At 44.6% G+C, this 22,555-nt stretch overlaps 1 protein-coding gene across 1 annotated transcript in view; it reads left to right on the top strand.

The window, feature by feature from the left end:
• Positions 1–22,555, top strand: part of OTUD4 (OTU deubiquitinase 4) — a 660,142-nt gene that overhangs the window by 419,952 nt on the left and 217,635 nt on the right. The window lies entirely within an intron of this gene.

Genomic DNA, 22,555 nt, shown 5'->3' with positions numbered 1-22,555 from the left:
AGAATGGATTCCTTTTCCATCTTAATGGGAGGACAGTCCACTGCTTCATTCATTACTTGTGGGAATTAAGAACCTGGCCAACAGGAGGCGGCAAAGACACCCCAGCCAAAGGCTTAAATACCTCCCCCACTCCCCTCATCCCCCAGTCATTCTTTTCCTTTTGTCACAGGAGGTTGGCAGAGAAGTGTCAGATGATTCGGAGTAGTCTCTTGTGAAGGGTAGTACTCTTCGGAATAGGACTGGAGTTTTAAGTAGTCCTGTCAGCCTCTCAGTGAGAGCATGGGTGAAAGTTAGAGTTTGGAGATGCAGGGGGAGTTCTTCTGCGAAACCATCCTGACTCATATTAACAGCTCCTTAAAGTGAATGTCAATTTTATCCTTATGTAAGCCTGCTAAGCGTTCATCTATAGTACACAATTCAAATCGCTATGTTTTTTTTGTTTTTTTTAATCCGAATTACGATTTTAGCATAAATTATCAATAAATATTTCTACCGTTTATTTCCAAGCTCCTCCCAGAGCGGACTTCCTTGTTCTACATGTCTGACGTATACAGCGGTCCCAACCGCTCTATACGTATGTGTCAAGCGCGCCCATGAGAGAGAGAGAGAGTGGTCCTGCGCATGTGCAAATCTCTGCTCTACAGCAATTCAATACTATTTAAAAGATAATATTGAGCAATATCTAAACTAGATTTTAGATATGAGATTGCATATTTTTCATCTTGAAATTTGTTAAGTATATTAAATATAATAAATTGTATAAAAAATGTGATTTTAAATTAAAGATTGAGGAATATTGTTATATTGATTATCGAGAATTGCAATGGTTTTCGCTAAAACAGCAGCTCTCAATGCTACTTACTTTCAGTGATCGAAGAAGTGATATTTTTTTCATTAACAGCGGTATTGAGCATGCACGAATAGTGGACGCGCATCTAGGTTCCATCCGTGATTATGTGATTAGACATAATAATCTGAGAAATATGTCACTCAAAATTGATATATAGCGGGCGCGAATAGAGAGACTTCTAAGTTCAAATTTGTGAGTACTATACTTTTTTTAAAAAAGGAATGATGAATGAAAGTCTAGGTTTTTTTTATATTATTTTTCATGTGGCGTGACCGATTGCAGTTGACTTTACATTCACTTTAAGCAATCAGCATTGACAAGTTTCGCTGCCTGCTTTCTGCTCTCAAGTCTATGTCAGGAGCGATGCTACGAACCTGTCACACTTGAAAGGCCGTGTTCCTGTTCCACGGCGTAGATTCTGGTAAGATTGTTTCATTTTTTTATACATGTATGATAACGCTAGAAGACAGGGTCACAGTGTGACTCCTTTTATCTGTATAGAATCAAGGGTTAATATCTCCATAGGGGGATTATTTAACAGGGGGGGGTAATCTTATGTTTATTTGATTTTATGCTGCTCTTATGTGTTATGGGCTCATAGGCTGGTATGGAATATACAGGTTTCGCTTTCACTTTGAGAGCCATGCAGCTTGCAAGCTTGGCGTGCTTTTTCTCATAGCAGGAACGCACCATATGATTGTGCACCATATGATTCTTTCTCTCTTTCCTAACCGGGTGTCTGTCAGAGAGGAGTTCTATCTCTCTTTACTGTCTGGGTCATGGGAGGTGGGGAATGCCCCAGCCTTTGGGATATAAAGGTGCAGGTTTTTTGAATGAAATAATGTTTTATTTCTATAATTCTCCAGTTATTGCACTAGCGATGGAGGATTTTTATTTTGAGGGCACTCCCTCTATTCCTAAAGAGTAATTCCTGTTTATATTGTGAGGAGGCCTTAGTACGTCCCCTCAATTATGTTCCATATGCCTTGATAATGTGATAACATCAAACATGTTTGATACCACTGAGCCATCCACCTCTGAGGAGCTGTCGTCTAGTGAGGTACGTACCCTACATGCTTATCTCTCTACACATGCAGTTTCCCTTTGCATTGCTGATCTTCCATCTGGAGGGGGCCATTTTTTCACCAGACATTACTGCGCAGCTCAGACGGCGGTGTCTACGGCTATTAATGCTTTACCTTGCCCTGCTAAGCGCAATCGAAAGGTTACATATTGCACTCCTTCCCAGAGTACATCAGATATTTTATTGGATTTAACTGATAGGGTTATCAGAGGATGAAGTTCTTTCTGAGACTTCAGAGTATGAACATTCTGGGTCGGAGTCTGCTGCCTCTAAACCTCCGGCTGCAGAGGAACCAGACTTTAGTTTTAGGAATTTGCGCTTTCTTCTAAAGGAAGTTTTTAGGCGAATTCAGTGGTTCCAGAGGCCAAATTGCCTGAGGAACCTTTGATTCCTAAATTGGATAGAGTTTGAGGACAGGGTGATACCTTATCCTTCCCTGCTCCTGTTAGATGGTGGACTGGATTGTTCCTCTCTTCTCCCTTTAACAAATCGTTCCCAGTCCTGGACTCTCAATGGAGTTGTGAGGTTCCGTCCCTAAAAGGGATGGCGCTATCTTCACCCTTACTAACTTATTACTATCCCGTTTGAGGATAGCTCTTTGTTTTAAGAGCCCATGGATAAAGGATGGAAACTCTGTTAAGAAAGTTGTTTTAACATACTTGTTATTTGTTTCAACCGGAGGCGTCCGTTGCTGGAGAAACTACCTTCTGGTGTGACTCCTTATAGGATTGATCGGGGGTTCCCTCGGTGTTACTCAGGAAAGATTTACGGCCTTGAGGGTTGCTAATTCTTTTATTTGTGATGCTATTAGGCAGATTATTCGCCTAAATGCTAAGACTTCAATTTTTTCTGTTCAGGCCCGTCGGGCTCTGGGTGAAGTCATGGTCTGCGGATATGACTTCTAAGTCTAGACTTCTTTCCCTCCCCTTTAAGGGAATGATTTTGTTTAGTCCAGGCCTGGACTCAATTATCTCCACAGTTACAGGGGGCAAGGAGCCCTTCTACCGCAAGAGAATATGAACGAGTATAAGGGACAATTTTAGTTCTTTTTCGTTTTGATAAAGCCCATGTCAGCAGTCCTCCGCTAAGCCTGAGCAAACCAAGAACTCTTGGAAGCCAGCTCAGTCCTGGAATAAATCCAAGCAGAGCAAGAAGCCCGCCGAGTCTGTCGGTATGGAAGGGCGGTCCCCGGTCCTCTTCTGGATCGTGTAGGGGGCAGACTGTTGCTCTTTTCAGTCGCTTGGTTCAGGGACATGCAGGATCCATGGGTCCTGGAGGTCATAGCTCATGGTTACAAGATAGGTTTCAAGTCTCAGCCACCCAAGGGCAGTTCCTCCACTCTCTCCTGTCTTTCTGACCAGAAAGGAGGGAAGCCTTTCTGGGGTACGTACGGGATCTGTCCTCTTATGAGTTATTGTCCCGGTGCCTATCGCAGTGAGAGGTTTGGGATACTATTCAAACCTTTTCGTGGTTCCAAAGAAGGAGGAAACTTCCGTCCAATTTGGACCTGTAGTGCTTAAACAAGTTTTTAAATGTTCCCTCGTTCAAGAGGGAGACAATAGGTCCATTCTTCCCCTCGTTTGAGAAGGGCAGTTCATGACCACGATAAATCTGAAGGATGCTCCCTTCATGTACCAATCATCAAGGACCACTTCCAGTTCCTAAGGTTTGCGTTCCTATACCAGCACTTCCAGTTTATTGTTCTTCTGTTTGGTCTAGCTGGTATAGTTTTGAGCATAGCTATCTTCCAAGTAGTTGACCCGGGTTTCATTCCCGGCTAACACAGCATTCTCCAAGAAGTTTTTCAGAGAGTGGACCATTCGGAAACTTTCCTCTGTCTTCTTTGATCCCATGGATGGAAGATAAATCTAGAGAGAGTTCTCTTGTTTCAAGTACCAGGGTAGAATTCTCGGGTACTATAATAATCTCCATGGATATGAGAACAGAGACGTTGCTCGACATGTCTTGCCCTCCGGACCTCCTTAAGGCCATCTGTGGCTCAGTGTATGGAGGTGTTTGGTCTCATGGTGTCCAGCATGGACATCATTTCCTTTACCAGGTTTCACCTCAGACTGTTGCAACTGCGCATGCTGAATCAGTGGAACGGCGATCATTCGGATCTGTCTCAACAGATTTCTCTGGACAACCGATCGAGAGAATCGCTCTCAATGTTTTTGTTTGGATCCCTTGTACAAGAGATGTCCGTCTCAAGACCATCCTGGGTGATTGTGACTACGGTTGCGAGTCTGTCAGCATGGGGAACTGTTTGGGGTGCCAGGAAGGCACAGGGCCTTTAGACTCAGGAGGAAAGGCTCCTTCCCGATCGCATTTGGGATCTTTGGGCAATTTACAATGCTCTGAAGGCTTGGCTTCTGCTGGGTTTGACCCAGTTTATCAGTTTCCAATAAGACAATATATCCTCAGTGGCTTACATCAACCATCAGGGGGAACGAGTAGCTCCCTAGCTATGAGGGAAGTATCTTGGATTCTGGAGTGGGCGGAGACCCACATTCGTTAGCTGTCAGAGATCCACATTCCGGGTGTGGACAACTGGGTAGCGGATTTCCTCAGCAGATACTTTAATCCGGGGGATTGGTCTCTCCATCCCGAGTTTTTGCGGAAATTTGTAAGAGGAAGATCTTATGACGTCTCATTACCAAGTTACCCAGATATGGGTCGAGGTACAGGGATCCTCGGGTGGAGCTAACAGATGCATTAGTGGGGCCTTGGAGGATCAATCCAATTTATCTTTTATGGCCGTTACCACTACTTCCTAGTGTAGAGGCTCGAATCAAGCAGGCATTACTGATACTGATTGTTCCGTCTGGACCGCGAAGGATATGGTTCGCAGACTAGTGGGGATGTCGTTATCTCCTCCGTAGAAGTTACCTTGTCGCAGGGAATCTTTGTCTAGATCTCTGAGGCTGACTGCATGGATATTGAACGCTTAGTCCTAGTCAAGAGAGGGGTTTCTGAGAGTGTTATTTTTACTCTCATTCAAGCTTGTAGCTGGTTGCTCGTTGCATCTATCATAAGGTGTGGAGGACCTACTTATTCTGTTCTTCAGGATGAACTGGAGAAGGGCTTTTCTGCAAGTCCCCTGAAGGGGGCAGATTTTGGCCCTGTCTGTGTTACTGCACAAGCGGTTCGCTGAGCTTCCTGATGTGCAGTCACTTGTTAAGGCTCTGCTAGGATCAGACCTGTGTTTAGATCTATTGCTCCTCCTTGGAGTTTGAATCTTGTTTTTTAGGTTTTGCATGGGCTCCGTTGGAGCCTATGTATGAAGTAGACATTATACTATTGTTTGGATGGTTCCTTTTCTACAGGCTATTGCTTCTGCGCGCACGGTATCTGTGATTACTGCCTTGCAGCGCGTCCCTCCTTATCTGGCTTTCCATGCTGATATGGTTGTTCTTCGAACCAAGTTAGGTTTTCTTCCTAAGGTTGTGTCAATTCGCAACATCGATCAAAAGATTGTTCCTTTCAACGTAATTCTGGATGTGGTTTGTTCCTTGAAGTCCTATCTTCTGGCCACGTAAGAATTTAGACAAACTTCTTTCTCTGTTCTTTTTCCGGGAAGCGTGGTCAAAGGGCCTCTTCGACTTCCTTATCTTTTTGGCTAAGGAGTGTCCTCCATTTCGCATGAGACAGCGGGACATAAGCCTCCTCTGAGGATTACGGCTCATTCAACTGGAGCTGTGGCCTCTTCTTGAGCCTTTAAGAACAAGGCTTCTATGGAGCAGATTTATAAGGCGGACACTTGGTCCTCTTTACATTCTTTTGCAATGTTTTACAAATTTGATGTTTTTGCTTTGGCGGAAGCAGCTTTTGGGGAAAAGGTTCTGCAGGCTGTGGTGCCCTCATTATAGGGTCCGCCTCCTTTTACCCTCCCGATTTCTTCATTCGGTGTACTCTAGAGCTTGGGTATTTGTTTCCACAAGTAATGAATGAAGCAGTGGACTCCCACTAAGATATCCTCTGCGGTATCAGCTGCTTTATCTGCTTTTCCCATGATGGGGAAGCGCAAGAGGAAATCTAAAAAACATTCAGAGTGTAAGGTGTCTGTCCCATCTGCTGATACGCAGGTTGCCCTCCCTCATAAGTCTGATGAGGAGGATACCTCAGTAGCCTCTAAGGGTGAAATCTCAGATTCGGACAGTATAATTCCTTTGTCTGATGCAGAAGCAGTAGATTTCAGATTTAAGCTTGGAACAAAGACAAAGTATATTCAGCGCTCCTTATTAAGCATGTACAGTATATAAATAAATCAGATCGAATAATGACCAATGGAAAAAATTAGGTATCACAGAGAAGTCTAAAGACTCAAAGGTATATGTGGTTGCAAATACTAAATATACCAAAATAAATTATAAGTCCCACAAATGAGAGGTGTGTGTATGTGTATATATGTATGTGTGTGTATATATATATATATATATATATATATATATATATATATATATATATATATATTTACCACAGTTTATGTAAAAGGTCTCGGATCCAAGGGGCTCCAAACAATGAAAGTTAGAAAAATACAGTACCGGCTGTAATGGTAGAAGTCACAAATGGTGGGCAGGTATATTGAAATCCCAATTGATTGGATCATATTCTTCTCCCCACTTGGGGTATGGTAAATAGCAATCAATCCAAGAAGGCTGGTGGTGAGAATCCAAGATAAATAGTATGATAATAGTGCCTTCCCCGGAGTAGGGTGAATCCGAGCTGGGAGCTGCTGTATGTTGTAGGAAACTTCCGTCTGTGGGATCCTTGATGTGTAGCCGTTACTAGGGGTGCGGCGTCTCCTTCCCTGCTCGTTGCCAGGGGCTGTGTCGGGTCCAGATGCATGCGGCGCTGACTTCATCGCCACACGCTCCTCTCTCTCTGATGCCGGTCCTGGCGTCTGTGGCTCGAATCCAGCCATGTTCGGGGTGTGCGCCGCACCAGTGTGGAGAAACAGCTTCCTGGAGTCGGTGAACGTCATCACGCCTCCTACGTCACTGACGTTCACCGACTCCAGGAAGGTGTTTCTCCCCACACGGACACGGCTGAATCTTGTTTACCATCTTTCCCTGGTTGACTCTGGACCTAAGGATGCTAGGAGTGTCGTTTATCTTGCTTTTATTGATCTTACATTTTGTAAGTGTATTTTTATTGTGCCCAATCTTATTTTGATTAAAACAGTTTTACCCTTAGATTGGGATGCGCTGTGTTTCTTTCTTTTCAGTTCATATTTAAGCTTCAACACCTTTGTTTACTATTAAAGGAGGTACTGGCTACTTTGGACGACTCCAACTCTCCTGTCACTGTCAATCCTAAGAAATCTAGTAAGTTTAACAGATACTATGATGTTCCTTCCTCTGTGGAAGTGTTTCCTCTTCCAGACCGTGTGATGGCGATTTTTACACAGGAATGGGAGAAGCCAGGGACACCTTTCTTCCCGTCTTTAAAAAGATGTTTCCTGTTGCTTACTGCATTAGATTCATGACGCACGGTGCCTTAGGTAGAAGGGGCTGATTCTACCCTGGCTAAGAGAACTATGATCCCTATTGAGGATAGCTGTTCCTTTAAGGATCCCATGTTCAAAAAGCTGGAGTCTTATTTGAAGAAGATGTATGTTCATCAAGGTCTTCAATGGCAACCTGCAGTTTGTATTGCCTCAGTATCAAGTGCTGTATCTTATTGGTGCAATGCTTTGTCTGAATTGATTTTAGAAGAGACTCCGTTTGAGGAGATACAAGATAGGATTAAGGCTCTCAAACTAGCCAACTCCTTTATTTCTGATGCTACAATGCAAGTTATTAGACTGGGAGCCAAGATGTCTGGCTTCACTGTTCTAGCCCGTAGGGCTCGGTGCCTAAAATCTTGGTCAGCTGATGTTACCTCCAAGTCCAAGCTTCTGTCACTACCTTATAAAGCTAAGACCTTGTTTGGTCCTGGTCTGGCAGAAATAATTTCGGAAATTACAGGTGGAAAGGGGTCCTTTCTACCACAAGACAAGAATAATAGACCTAAAGGACGTCAAAGTAATTTTCATTCCTTTCGTAACTTCAAAGGTCCAAAGCCTTCCTCTCCCTCCTCTAAGCAGGAGCAGTCCAAGTCTTCTTGGAGACCCAAACAGTTTTGAAACAAGGGGAAGCAATCAAAGAAACACTCAGCTGAGACTGTCAGCATGAAGGATCTGCCCCCGGTTCAGGATCGGATTATGTGGGGGGCAGACTTTCCCTGTTTTGTCAAGCGTGGATACGAGATGTCCCAGATCCTTGGGCTGTGGACATAGTATCTCTGGGTTACAAAATAGAATTCAAATCTCGTCCTCCCAAGGGCAGATATCTCCTCTCAAGGTTATCTGCGGATTAGGTAAAAAGAGAGGCATTCTTACAGTGTGTTCCGGATATTTCCTCTCTGGGAGTGATTATTCCAGTTCCAGTAAGAGAACAAGGTCTAGGATTTTATTCAAACCTGTTTGTGTTTCCCAAAAAAGAGGGAACTTACCGATCCATTTTAGACCTAAAGTGTCTCAAAAAGTTTCTCAGGGTTTTGTCCTTTAAAATGGAAACCATTCGTTCCATTCTTCCCTTGGTCCAAGAAGGTCAGTTCATGACGACCATAGACCTGAAGGATGCATATCTTCATGTTCCTATCCACAGGGATCATCACCAGTTCCTGAGATTTGCTTTTCTAGACATGTACTTTCAGTTTATTGCTCTTCCGTTTGGCCTTGCCACAGTGGCTCAGTGTATGGCGGTAATTGGTCTGATGGTCGCTTCCATGGACATTATTCCCTTTGCTCGATTCCATTTGAGAGCTCTGCAATTATGCATGCTGACGGAGATCAATCAGATCTGTCTCAGAGGATAGATCTGGACCAGTTGACAAGAGATTCTCTCTCGTGGTGGATTTCTCAGGATCATCTGTCTCATCCCACATGTTTTCGGAGACCTTCCTGGGTGATTGTGACCACGGATGCCAGCCTTCTAGGCTGGGGAACATTATGGGACTCGTTAAATGCTCAGGTCCTATGGACTTGGAAGGAGTCTGTTTTCCCCATAAACATTTTGAAGTTGAGAGCGATCTACAATGGTCTGATGGCTTGGCCTCAATTGTCCTTAGCCCAATTTATCAGGTTCCAATCGGACAACATCACCTCATTGGCTTACTTCAACCACCAGGGGGGAACTCAGAATTCTTTAGCCTTGAAGGAGGTGGCACGGATTATTCAGTGGGCGGAAGCTCACAATTGTTTTCTATCGGCTATCCACATTCCAGGAGTGGACAACTGAGAGGTGGACATTTCATCCCTGGGAGAAGGGTCTCCATCCGGAGGTGTTCTCCAAGCTAACCCTCAAGTGGGGGGTGCCGGTGTTAGATCTGATGGCGTCTCATCAGAACGCCAAGGTACGGTTCAAGGTCAAGAGATCCGCAGGCCGTTCTGATAGATGCTCTGGTGGTCCCTTGGGTTTCCTCCGTTCGTGCTCCTTCCACGAGTCATTGCTTGTATCAAACAGGAGAGAGTGTCTGTAATTCTAATAGCTCCTGCTTGGCCTCGCAGGATCTGGTATGCAGACCTTGTGAAGATGTCATCTCTTCCTCCTTGGAGGTTACCTCTGAGAAAGGACCTTCTAACTCATGGTCCTTTCCCCCATCCAAATCTCATTTCTCTGAAGCTGACTGCTTGGAGATTGAACGCTTACTTCTGGCTAAGCGTGGGTTTTCTGAATCGGTTGAGACCATGCTCCAGGCTCGCAAGCCTGTTACACATAAAATTTACCATAAGGTATGGCGTAAATACCTTTATTAGTGTGAATCGAAGGGCTACTCTTGGAGTAGGGTCAGGATTTCTAGAATTTACTCTTTTCTCCAGGAAGGCCTGGAGAAAGGGTTGTCAGTCAGTTCTCTGAAAGGTCAGATATCTGGGTACTGACAGTTTTTCTTACAGTTAAAAATATTTATTTCTCCAACATAGGTGTGTCCGGTCCACGGCGTCATCCTTACTTGTGGGATATTCTCTTCCCCAACAGGAAATGGCAAAGAGCCAGCAAAGCTGGTCACATGATCCCTCCTAGGCTCCGCCTACCCCAGTCATTCTCTTTGCCGTTGTACAGGCAACATCTCCACGGAGATGGCTTAGAGTTTTTTAGTGTTTAACTGTAGTTTTTATTATTCAATCAAGAGTTTGTTATTTTAAAATAGTGCTGGTATGTACTATTTACTCTGAAACAGAAAAGAGATGAAGATTTCTGTTTGTATGAGGAAAATGATTTTAGCAACCGTTACTAAAATCCATGGCTGTTCCACACAGGACTGTTGAGAGGAATTAACTTCAGTTGGGGGAACAGTGAGCAGTCTTTTGCTGCTTGAGGTATGACACATTCTAACAAGACGATGTAATGCTGGAAGCTGTCATTTTCCCTATGGGATCCGGTAAGCCATTTTTATTCAGACAGTAAATAAGGGCTTCACAAGGGTTTATTAAGACTGTAGACATTTTCTGGGCTAAATCGATCATATTTACACATATTTAGCCTTGAGGAATCATTTAATCTGGGTATTTTTTGTAAAATAATATCGGCAGGCACTGTTTTAGACACTTTATTCTATAGGGGCTTTCCCTAATCATAGTCAGAGCCTCATTTTCGCGCCGGTATGGCGCACTTGTTTTTGAGAACAGCATGGCATGCAGCTGCATGTGTGTGGAGCTCTGATACATAGAAAAGTCTTTCTGAAGGCATCATTTGGTATCGTATTCCCCTTTGGGCTTGGTTGGGTCTCAGCAAAGCAGATTCCAGGGACTGTAAAGGGGTTAAATATAAAAACGGCTCCGGTTCCGTTATTTTAAGGGTTAAAGCTTCCAAATTTGGTGTGCAATACTTTTAAGGCTTTAAGACACTGTGGTGAAATTTTGGTGAATTTTGAACAATTCCTTCATACTTTTTCGCAATTGCAGTAATAAAGTGTGTTCAGTTTAAAATTTAAAGTGACAGTAACGGTTTTATTTTAAAACGTTTTTTGTGCTTTGTTATCAAGTTTATGCCTGTTTAACATGTCTGAACTACCAGATAGATTGTGTTCTGACTGTGGGGAAGCCAAGGTTCCTTCTCATTTAAATAGATGTGATTTATGTCATAAAAAATTTAGTAAAAATGATGCCCAAGATGATTCCTCAAGTGAGGGGAGTAAGCATGGTACTGCATCATCCCCTCCTTCGTCTACACCAGTCTTGCCCATACAGGAGGCCCCTAGTACATCTAGCGCGCCAATACTCCTTACTATGCAACAATTAACGGCTGTAATGGATAATTCTATCAAAAACATTTTAGCCAATATGCCCACTTATCAGCGAAAGCGCGACTGCTCTGTTTTAGAAAATACTGAAGAGCATGAGGACGCTGATGATATTGTTTCTGAAGGGCCCCTACACCAGTCTGAGGGGGCCAGGGAGGTTTTGTCTGAGGGAGAAATTTCAGATTCAGGAAAAATTTCTCAACAAGCTGAACCTGATGTGATTACTTTTAAATTTAAGTTGGAACATCTCCGCGCTCTGCTTAAGGAGGTGTTATCCAATTTGGATGATTGTGATTATCTGGTCATTCCAGAAACACTATGTAAAATGGACAAGTTCCTAGAGGCCCCGGGGCCCCCCGAAGCTTTTCCTATATCCAAGCGGGTGGCGTACATTGTTAATAAAGAATGGGACAGGCCCGGTATACCTTTCGTACCTCCCCCCATATTTAAAAAATTGTTTCCTATAGTCGACCCCAGAAAGGACTTATGGCAGACAGTCCCCAAGGTCGAGGGGGCGGTTTCTACTCTAAACAAGCGCGCCACTATACCCATAGAAGATAGTTGTGCTTTCCAAGATCCTATGGATAAAAAATTAGAAGGTTTGCTAAAAAAGATGTTTGTTCAGCAAGGTTACCTTCTACAACCAATTGCATGCATTGTCCCTGTCACTACAGCCGCGTGTTTCTGGTTCGATGAGCTAGAAAAGGCGATTATTAGTAATTCTTCTTCTTATGAGGAGATTATGGACAGAATTCGTGCTCTTAAATTGGCTAATTCTTTCACCCTAGACGCCACCTTGCAATTGGCTAGGTTAGCGGCGAAAAATTCTGGGTTTGCTATTGTGGCGCGCAGAGCGCTTTGGTTAAAATCTTGGTCAGCGGATGCGTCTTCCAAGAACAAATTGCTTGACATTCCTTTCAAGGGGAAAACACTGTTTGGCCCTGACTTAAAAGAGATTATCTCTGATATCACTGGGGGCAAGGGCCACGCCCTTCCTCAGGATAGGTCTTTCAAGGCCAAAAATAAACCTAATTTTCGTCCCTTTCGCAGAAACGGACCAGCCCCAAGTGCTACGTCCTCTAAGCAGGAGGGTAATACTTCTCAAGCCAATCCAGCCTGGAGACCTATGCAAGGCTGGAATAAAGGAAAGCAGGCCAAGAAACCTGCCACTGCTCCCAAGACAGCATGAGATGCGGGCCCCCGATCCGGGACCGGATTTGGTGGGGGGCAGACTCTCTCTCTTCACTCAGGCTTGGGCAAGAGATGTTCTGGATCCTTGGGCGCTAGAAATAGTCTCCCAAGGTTATCTTCTGGAAGTGATTCATCCTGTTCCATTAAGAGAACGAGGGATGGGGTTCTACTCCAATCTGTTCGTAGTTCCCAAAAAAGAGGGAACGTTCAGACCAATCTTAGATCTCAAGATCCTAAACAAGTTTCTCAAGGTTCCATCGTCCAAAATGGAAACCATTCGAACAATCCTTCCATCCAGGAAGGTCAATTCTTGACCACGGTGGATTTAAAGGATGCGTATCTACATATTCCTGTCCACAAGGAACATCATCGGTTCCTAAGGTTCGCATTCCTGGACAAACATTACCAGTTCGTGGCGCTTCCTTTCGGATTAGCCACTGCTCCAAGGATTTTCTCAAAGGTACTAGGGTCCCTTCTGGCGGTGCTAAGACCAAGGGGCATTGCTGTAGTACCTTACTTGGACGACATTCTGATTCAAGCGTCGTCCCTTCCTCAAGCAAAGGCTCACACGGACATAGTCCTGGCCTTTCTCAGATCTCACGGATGGAAAGTGAACGTGGAAAAGAGTTCTCTATCTCCGTCGACAAGAGTTCCCTTCTTGGGAACAATAATAGACTCCTTAGAAATGAGGATTTTTCTGACAGAGACCAGAAAAACAAAACTTCTAAGCTCTTGTCGGATACTTCATTCCGTTCCTCTTCCTTCCATAGCGCAGTGCATGGAAGTGATAGGTTTGATGGTAGCGGCAATGGACATAGTTCCTTTTGCGCGCATTCATCTAAGACCATTACAACTGTGTATGCTCAGTCAGTGGAATGGGGACTATACAGACTTGTCTCCGAAGATACAAGTAAATCAGAGGACCAGAGACTCACTCCGTTGGTGGCTGTCCCTGGACAACCTGTCACAAGGGGTGACCTCCCGCAGACCAGAGTGGGTCATTGTCACGACCGACGCCAGTCTGATGGGCTGGGGCGCGGTCTGGGGATCCCTGAAAGCTCAGGGTCTTTGGTCTCGGGAAGAATCTCTTCTACCGATAAATATTCTGGAACTGAGAGCGATATTCAATGCTCTCAAGGCTTGGCCTCAGCTAGCGAGGGCCAAGTTCATACGTTTTCAATCAGACAACATGACGACTGTTGCGTACATCAACCATCAGGGGGGAACAAGGAGTTCCCTGGCGATGGAAGAAGTGACCAAAATCATTCAATGGGCGGAGACTCGCTCCTGCCACCTGTCTGCAATCCTCATCCCAGGAGTGGAAAATTGGGAAGCGGATTTTCTGAGTCGTCAGACATTGCATCCGGGGGAGTGGGAACTCCATCCGGAAATCTTTGCCCAAATCACTCAACTGTGGGGCATTCCAGACATGGATCTGATGGCCTCTCGTCAGAACTTCAAGGTTCCTTGCTACGGGTCCAGATCCAGGGATCCCAAGGCGACTCTAGTAGATGCACTAGTAGCACCTTGGACCTTCAAACTAGCTTATGTATTCCCGCCGTTTCCTCTCATCCCCAGGCTGGTAGCCAGGATCAATCAGGAGAGGGCGTCGGTGATCTTGATAGCTCCTGCGTGGCCACGCAGGACTTGGTATGCAGATCTGGTGAATATGTCATCGGCTCCACCATGGAAGCTACCTTTGAGACGAGACCTTCTTGTTCAAGGTCCGTTCGAACATCCGAATCTGGTCCTACTCCAGCTGACTGCTTGGAGATTGAACGCTTGATCTTATCAAAGCGAGGGTTCTCAGATTGATACTCTTGTTCAGGCCAGAAAGCCTGTAACTAGAAAAATTTACCACAAAATATGGAAAAAATATATCTGTTGGTGTGAATCTAAAGGATTCCCTTGGGACAAGGTAAAGATTCCTAGGATTCTATCCTTTCTTCAAGAAGGATTGGAGACAGGATTATCTGCAAGTTCCTTGAAGGGACAGATTTCTGCCTTGTCTGTGTTACTTCACAAAGAGCTGGCAGCTGTGCCAGATGTTCAAGCCTTTGTTCAGGCTCTGGTTAGAATCAAGCCTGTTTACAAACCTTTGACTCCTCCTTGGAGTCTCAACTTAGTTCTTTCAGTTCTTCAGGGGGTTCCGTTTGAACCCTTACATTCCGTTGATATTAAGTTATTATCTTGGAAAGTTTTGTTTTTGGCTGCAATTTCTTCCGCTAGAAGAGTTTCAGAATTATCTGCTCTGCAGTGTTCTCCTCCTTATCTGGTGTTCCATGCAGATAAGGTGGTTTTACGTACTAAACCTGGTTTTCTTCCAAAAGTTGTTTCTAACAAAAACATTAACCAGGAGATAGTCGTGCCTTCTTGTGTCCGAAACCAGTTTCGAAGAAGGAACGTTTGTTGCACAATTTGGATGTTGTTCGCGCTCTAAAATTCTATTTAGATGCTACAAAGGATTTTAGACAAACATCTTCCTTGTTTGTTGTTTATTCTGGTAACAGGAGAGGTCAAAAAGCAACTTCTACCTCTCTCTCTTTTTGGATTAAAAGCATCATCAGATTGGCTTACGAGACTGCCGGACGGCAGCCTCCTGAGGGAATCACAGCTCATTCCACTAGGGCTGTGGCTTCCACATGGGCCTTCAAGAACGAGGCTTCTGTTGATCAGATGTAGGGCAGCGACTTGGTCTTCACTGCACTCTTTTACCAAATTTTACAAGTTTGATACTTTTGCTTCTTCTGAGGCTATTTTTTGGGAGAAAGGTTTTGCAAGCCGTGGTGCCTTCCATTTAGGTGACCTGATTTGCTCCCTCCCTTCATCCGTGTCCTAAAGCTTTGGTATTGGTTCCCACAAGTAAGGATGACGCCGTGGACCGGACACACCTATGTTGGAGAAAACAGAATTTATGTTTACCTGATCAATTACTTTCTCCAACGGTGTGTCCGGTCCACGGCCCGCCCTGGTTTTTTAATCAGGTCTGATAATTTATTTTCTTTAACTACAGTCACCACGGTATCATATGGTTTCTCCTATGCAAATATTCCTCCTTAACGTCGGTCGAATGACTGGGGTAGGCGGAGCCTAGGAGGGATCATGTGACCAGCTTTGCTGGGCTCTTTGCCATTTCCTGTTGGGGAAGAGAATATCCCACAAGTAAGGATGACGCCGTGGACCGGACACACCGTTGGAGAAAGTAATTTATCAGGTAAACATAAATTCTGTTTTCCTATATCGCACGGCAAGCGTACAAGAAGAGACAATTGTGTGGTCAATTCAGCCTCTGATTCATTGATGGCGATTGAGAACGTACCCTCCCGCAGTGATCTGGAGGGCACGGAGGTCCTGTCTGAAGGTGAACTCTCTGATTCTGGGAGTGCCTTGCCCCTGACTGACTCTGAAGTCTCTTTCAGGTTTAAGCTTGAACACCTTCGCCTATTACTAAGGGAGGTGTTGGTTACTCTGGATGATTGTGACTCAATAGTGGTCCCTCCAGAAAAATTGAGTAAGTTGGACAAATATTTGGAAGTTCCTTCTTACTCGGATGTTTTTCCAGTTCCTAAGAGAACTTCGGAGATCCTTGCTAAAGAATGGGAGAGGCCATTTATTCCATTCTCCCCTTCTCCTATTTTTAAGAAAATGTAACCTATAGCTGATGCTATTAAGGATTCTTAGCAGACGGTTCCCAAGATTGAGAGAGCCATATCTACCCTGGCCAAACGGACTACTATCCCTATTGAGGATAGTTGTGCTTTTAAGGACCCCATGGATAAGAAGTTGGAGGGTCTCCTTAAGAAGATGTACGTTCACCAGGGATTCCTTTTGCAACCGGCGGCCTGTATTGTTACAGTTACCACCGCGGCCGCTTATTGGTTCGATGCCCTGGAAGAGTCTCTCAAGATGGAGACTCCTCTGGAAGAGATACAGGATCGGATTAAAGCTCTTAAGTTAGCTAATTTGTTTATTACGGATGCTTCTCTGCAGATCACTAAATTGGCGGCTAAGAGTTCAGGCTTTGCCATCTTAGCACGTAGGGCTTTATGGTTGAAGACTTGGTCTGCGGATATGTCATCCAAGTCTAAGCTTTTGGCTATTCCTTACAAGGGGAAGACCCTGTTTGGGCCTGACTTGAAGGAAATTATTTCTGACATCACGGGAGGCAAGGGTCATCTCCTCCCTCAGAATAAAAAGTCCAAACAGAGAGGGCGACGGAGTCATTTTTGTTCCTTTCGAAATTTCAATGGAGATCCCTCTTTCTCTTCCGCTAAACAGGAAGGGAATGAGACCCAACCAGTCTTGGAACAAAGGTAAACAATCCAAGAAACCAGCTGCTACTACCAAGTCAGCATGAAGGGTCGGCTCCTGATCCGGGACCGGTTCTAGTAGGGGGCAGACTTTCTCTCTTTGTCCAGGCTTGGATAAGAGATGTTCAGGATCCCTGGACACTAGAAATTGTGTCTCAGGGGTATCAGTTGGAGTTCAGAAATTCTCCCCCCCATAATCTTTCTCGATTATCTGTAGACCAGATAAAAAGAGAGGCATTCTTACGTTGTGTAGGAGACCTCTTTTCCATGGGAGTAATTTGTCCCGTTCCAATACAGGAACATGGGTTTTATTCAAATCTGTAGTTCCCAAAAAGGAGAGAACGTTCCGACCCATTTTAGACCTCAAAAGTCTAAACAAGTTTCTCAGGGTTCCATCTTTCAAGATGGAAACTATTCGTACCATTCTTCCATTGATCCAGGAGGGTCAATTTATGACTACTGTGGATTTAAAGGATGCATATCTACATGTTCCTTTCCACAAAGATCATCACAAGTTCCTCCGTTTTGCCTTTCTGGACAAACATTTTCAGTTTGTGGCTCTTCCTTTCGGTCTGGCCACGGCGCCCAGAATTTTCACGAAGGTTCTGGTGTCTCTGCTAGCGGTTCTCAGGCCACGGGGCATTGCAGTGGCACCTTATCTGGACTATATTCTTATCCAGGCGTCGTCTTATCAGCTAACAAAGTCTCATAACGACATTGTTCTGTCCTTTCTAAGGACTCACGGGTGGAAAGTGAATCTAGAAAAGAGTTCTTTAGTTCCACAGTCCAGGGTTCCTTTCTTGGGAACTCTAATCGACTCTCCATGAAGATCTTTTTGACGGACGTCAGAAAGTTAAAGATTCTGAATACCTGCAGAACCCTTCAGTCTAGTCCTCGGCCGTCAGTGGCTCAGTGCGTGGAGGCAATTGGATTGATGGTAGCGGCAATGGACATCATTCCGTTTCCTCGTTTTCATCTCAGACCTCTGCAACTGAGCATGCTCATGCTCAGACAATGGAATGGAGATTATGCAAATTTGTTTCCTCAAATAGATCTAGATCAGGAGACAAGTGACTCTCTTCTATGGTGGTTGTCGCCAGATCATCTGTCCCAAGGGACATGCTTCCGCAGACCCTCATGGGTGATAGTGACAACGGTCGCCAGCCTGATATGATGGGGAGCAGTCTGGAACTCCCTGAGGGCTCAGGGTGTGTGGACTCGATCGGAGTCTTTACTTCCCATCAATATCCTGGAGTTGAGAGCAATATTCAATGCGCTTCAGGCTTGGCCTCAGTTGGCTTCAGCCAAATTCATCAGATTCCAGTCGGACAACTTTACGACTGTAGCTTACATCAATCATCAGGGAGGAACAAGGAGTTCCTTAGCGATGACAGAAGTAGCCAAGATAATTCAGTGGGCGGAGGCTCACTCTTGTTATCTGTCAGCAATCTACATCCGGGGAGTGGAAAACTGGGAAGTGGATTTTCATCTGGGGAATGGGAACTCAATCCGGAGGTATTTGGATCTTATGACATCTCGTCCCCAGGTCGAGCTGATAGATGCCTTGGCAGTGCCTTGGTCATTCAACCTAGCTTATGTGTTCCCTCCATTTGCTCTCTTTTCTCGAGTAATTGGTCGTGTCAAACAGGAGTCGGCTTCGGTGATCCTTATTGCTCCTTCGTGGCCTCGCAGGACTTGGTTTGTCGATCTGGTGGACATGTCATCTCAGCCACCGTGGTAGCTTCCATTGAGGGAAGACCTTCTCATTCAGGGACCCTTCCATCATCCGAATCTAGTTTCTCTGCAGCTAACTGCTTGGAGATTGAATGCTTGATTTTATCTAAGCGAGGTTTCTCTGATTCGGTAATTAATTCCTTGATTCAGGCGCGTAAGCCTGTTACTAGAAAGATTTACCATAAGATATGGCGTAAATATCTTTATTTGTGCGAATCCAAGGGCTACTCTTGGAGTAGGGTTAGGATTCCCAGGATTTTATCTTTTCTCCAAGAAGGATTGGATAAAGGGTTGTCAGCGAGTTCCTTAAAGGGACAGATTTCTGCCTTGTCTATTTTGCTGCACAAGCGTCTGGCAGATGTTCCAGATGTTCAATCTTTTTGTCAGGCTCTGACTAGAATCTGGCCTGTGTTTAGACCAATTGCTCCTCCTTGGAGTTTGAATTTAGTTCTTAATGTTCTTCAAGGGGTTCCGTTTGAACCTATGCATTCCATAGATATTACGTTGTTAACTTGGAAAGTTTTATTTTTGGTTGCTATTTCTTCTTCTTGCAGAGTTTCTGAGCTTTCGGCATTACAATTTGATTCTCCTTATCTTATTTTCCATGCGGATAAGGTGGTGTTTTGGTACCAAACCTGGTTTTCTTCCTAAGGTTGTTTCTAATAAGAATATTAATCAGGAAATTGTTGTTCCTTCCTTGTGTCCTAATCCTTCTTCTAAGAAGGAGCGCCTGTTACATAATTTGGACGTGGTCCGTGCCTTGAAGTTCTACTTACAGGCGACTAAGGATTTTCGCCAATCGTCTTCCTTGTTTGTCGTTTTTTCTGGGACACGTAGGGGTCAAAAAGTTACGGCTACCTCTCTTTCCTTTTGGCTGAAGAGTATCATCCGTTTTGCATATGATACTGCTGGACAGCAGCCTCCTGAACGAATTACGGCTCATTCCACTAGGGCTGTGGCTTCCTCATGGGCATTCAAAAATTATGCTTCTGTTGAACAGATTTGCAAAGCTGCAACTTGGTCGTCTCTTCACACTTTTTCCAAATTTTAAAAATTCGATACTTTTGCCTCGTGTGAGGCTGTTTTTGGGAGGAAAGTTCTTCAAGCAGTGGTGCCTTCCGTTTAGGTTCCCTTCTTGTCCCTCCCTTTTCATCAGTGTACTATAGCTTTGGTATTGTATCCCACAAGTAAGGATGAAATCTGTGGACTCATCGTATCTTGTAAAAGAAAATGAAATTTATTCTTACCTGATAAATTTGTTTCTTTTACGATACAATATATACAGCTCTGCTCTGCTGTGGTGCTCTTTGACTCCTCCTGCTGACCAGGAGGCGATATCCCACAAGTAAGGATGAAATCCGTGGACTCGTATCGTAAAAGAAACAAATTTATCAGGTAAGAATAAATTTCATTTTTCCCCTTCCCCTGTTTTTAAGGAGATTTCCTGTTGCTGGCGCTATTTGTGACTCATGGTGCACTGTTCCTAAAGTAGAAGGGGCTATTCCTACTCTTGCCAATAGAACTACCATTCCTATAGAGGATAGTTTTTCTTTTAAGGACCCAATGGACAAGAAGCTAGAGGCTTACTTTAAAAAGATGTGTATACATCAAGGGTTACAGTGGCAGCCAGCAGCGAGTATTGCTACGGTTGCGGGAGCTTCATCTTCTTGGTGTGATGCATTGTCTGATTTCATTACACAGGAAACTACAGTAGAGGAGATCCAAGATAGGATCAAAGCTCTCAAATTGGCCAATACCTTTATCTATGATGCCAATATGCAGATAGTTTGTCTAGGAGCTAAGATGTCTAGCTTCACAGTACTAGCCCGCAGGGCTCTGTGGTTAAAATCTTGGTCAGCCGATGTTTATTCTAATGCCAAGCTTTTGGCTTTACCCTACAAGGGAAAGACTCTGTTTGGTTCTGGTCTGGCAGAGATCATTTCAGGGATTACAGGTGGAAAAGGGATCTTTCCTACCTCAGGACAAGAAAAGTAGATCTAGAGGTTGTCAGACCTCTAATTTTCGTTACTTTTGTTACTTTAAGGGACATAAGTCCTCCTCTTCCTCTAAACCAGATCAACCCAGATCTTCTTGGAAATCCAACCAGCTCTGGAAGAAGGGAAAGCAATCCAAGAAGCCTTCTGCTGACTCTAAATCAGCACAAAGGTTCCGTCCCCGATTCCAGTGTGGATCTGGTGCGAGGCAGGCTTTCTCTTTTTCGGCAAGCCTGCATATGAGATGTACCAGACTCTTTGGCGGGTGACAAAGTATCCCAGGGTTACAGGATGGTATTCAAGTCTTGCCCTCCAAGGGGCAGATTTCTCCTGTCAAGACTGTCCTCAAACCAAATAAAGGAGGAGGCCTTCTTAAAATGTGTAAAAGACCTATGCTCTCTGGTAGTTATTGTACCTGTCCCTCTAGCAGAACGGTCTAGGATTCTATTTAAATCTATTTGTGGTTCCCAAAAAGGAGGAAACTTTTTCGCCCATTCTAGTCTTCAAGTGTCTCAATAAATTCCTCAGGGTTCCGTCCTTCAAAATGGAAACTATTTATTCCATTCTAACTTTGGTACAGGAAGGTCAGTTTATGACGACCATAGACCTGAAGGACACATACATTCATGTTCCCATTCACAGGGAACACCATCAGTATCTGAGGTTTGCCTTTCTGGACAAGCACTTCCTATTTGTTGCACCTCCATTTGGTCTGGTCACAGCTCCCAGAATATTTACAAAGGTTCTGGTGGCACCTTATCTAGACGACATCTTAGTTCAGGCGTCATCTTTTCAACTAGCCCAATCTCATACAGAGATGCTGTTGTCTTTTTTACGTTCCCATGGGTTGAAGGTGAATTTGGAAAAAAGTTCTCTTGTTCCATCTACCAAAGTGTGTTTCCTAGAGACTATAATAGATTTCCTGACCATGAAGATTTTTCTGACGGAGGTCAGAAAAGACCAGATTCTTGCTTCTTGCCTTTCTCTCCAGTCTGCCTTTCGTCCATCTGTGGCCCAATGCATGGAGGTGATTGGTCTGATGGTGGCATCCATGGACATCATTCCTTTTGCTTGGTTCCATCTTTGACTGCTGCAGCTTTGTATGCTCCGTCAATGGAACAGAGATCATTTGGATTTATCTCAGAGGATAAATCTGGACCCTCTAACAAGAGACTCTCTCTCATGGTGGGTGTCACAGAAACATCTATCTCGGGGCACTTGCTTTCTGAGACCCTTCTGTGAAATTGTGATTACGGACGCCAGCCTGTCAGGCTGGGGAGCTATTTGGGGCCCTCTAAAGGCTCAGGGCCTGTGGTCTCGGGAAGAGTCCTCTCTTACCATAAACATCTTGGAGTTGAGAGCTATCTTCAATGCCCTAGTAATGTTGCCTCAACTGTTGTTGGTCCAGTTTATCAGACGCCAATCGGACAACATCACCTCAGTGGCTTACACCAACCACCAGAGAGGGACTCGGAGTTCCTTAACCATGAAGAAGGTGACTCGCATTCTGCAGTGGGCGGAAGCCCACGATTGTCTATCTGCCATCCACATTCCAGGATTGGACAACTGGGAGGCGGATTTTCTGAGCAGACAGACCTTTCATCCAGGGGAGTGGGCTCTCTATACGGAAGTGTTCTCTCAGATAACCTTCAAGTGGGGGGTTCCAGAGTTGGATCTGATGGCGTCCCGCAAAAACGCCAAGGTTCGAAAGTATGGTTCAAGGTCAAGAGATCCTCTGGCCGTTCTGATAGATGCTCTAGCGGTTCCTTGGAGGTTTTCTCTGGCATATGTTTTCTCAGTTTGCTCTCCTTCCACAAGTCATTGCTCGTATCAAACAGGAGAGAGCATCAGTGATCCTTATAGCTCCTGCATGGCCTCGCAGGATTTGGTTTGCGGATCTCTGAAGCTGACTGCTTGGAGATTGAACACCTAGTTCTGTCTAAACGTGTTTTTTCTCAGGCGATCATTGAAACTATGATTCAAGCTTGAAAACCGGTTACCCGCAAGATTTACCATAAGATATGGCGCATATTCTTTGAGACAGATGTACTCACGCTTCTGACTCCACAATTCCCTTGCTCCAGCTCCACCCACCAACATAGTAGAG

The sequence above is a fragment of the Bombina bombina genome, chromosome 2, assembly GCF_027579735.1.
Source record: "Bombina bombina isolate aBomBom1 chromosome 2, aBomBom1.pri, whole genome shotgun sequence".
NCBI classification, from domain to species: Eukaryota; Metazoa; Chordata; class Amphibia; order Anura; family Bombinatoridae; genus Bombina; species Bombina bombina.
This window is presented reverse-complemented; position numbering and strand designations above follow the sequence as displayed.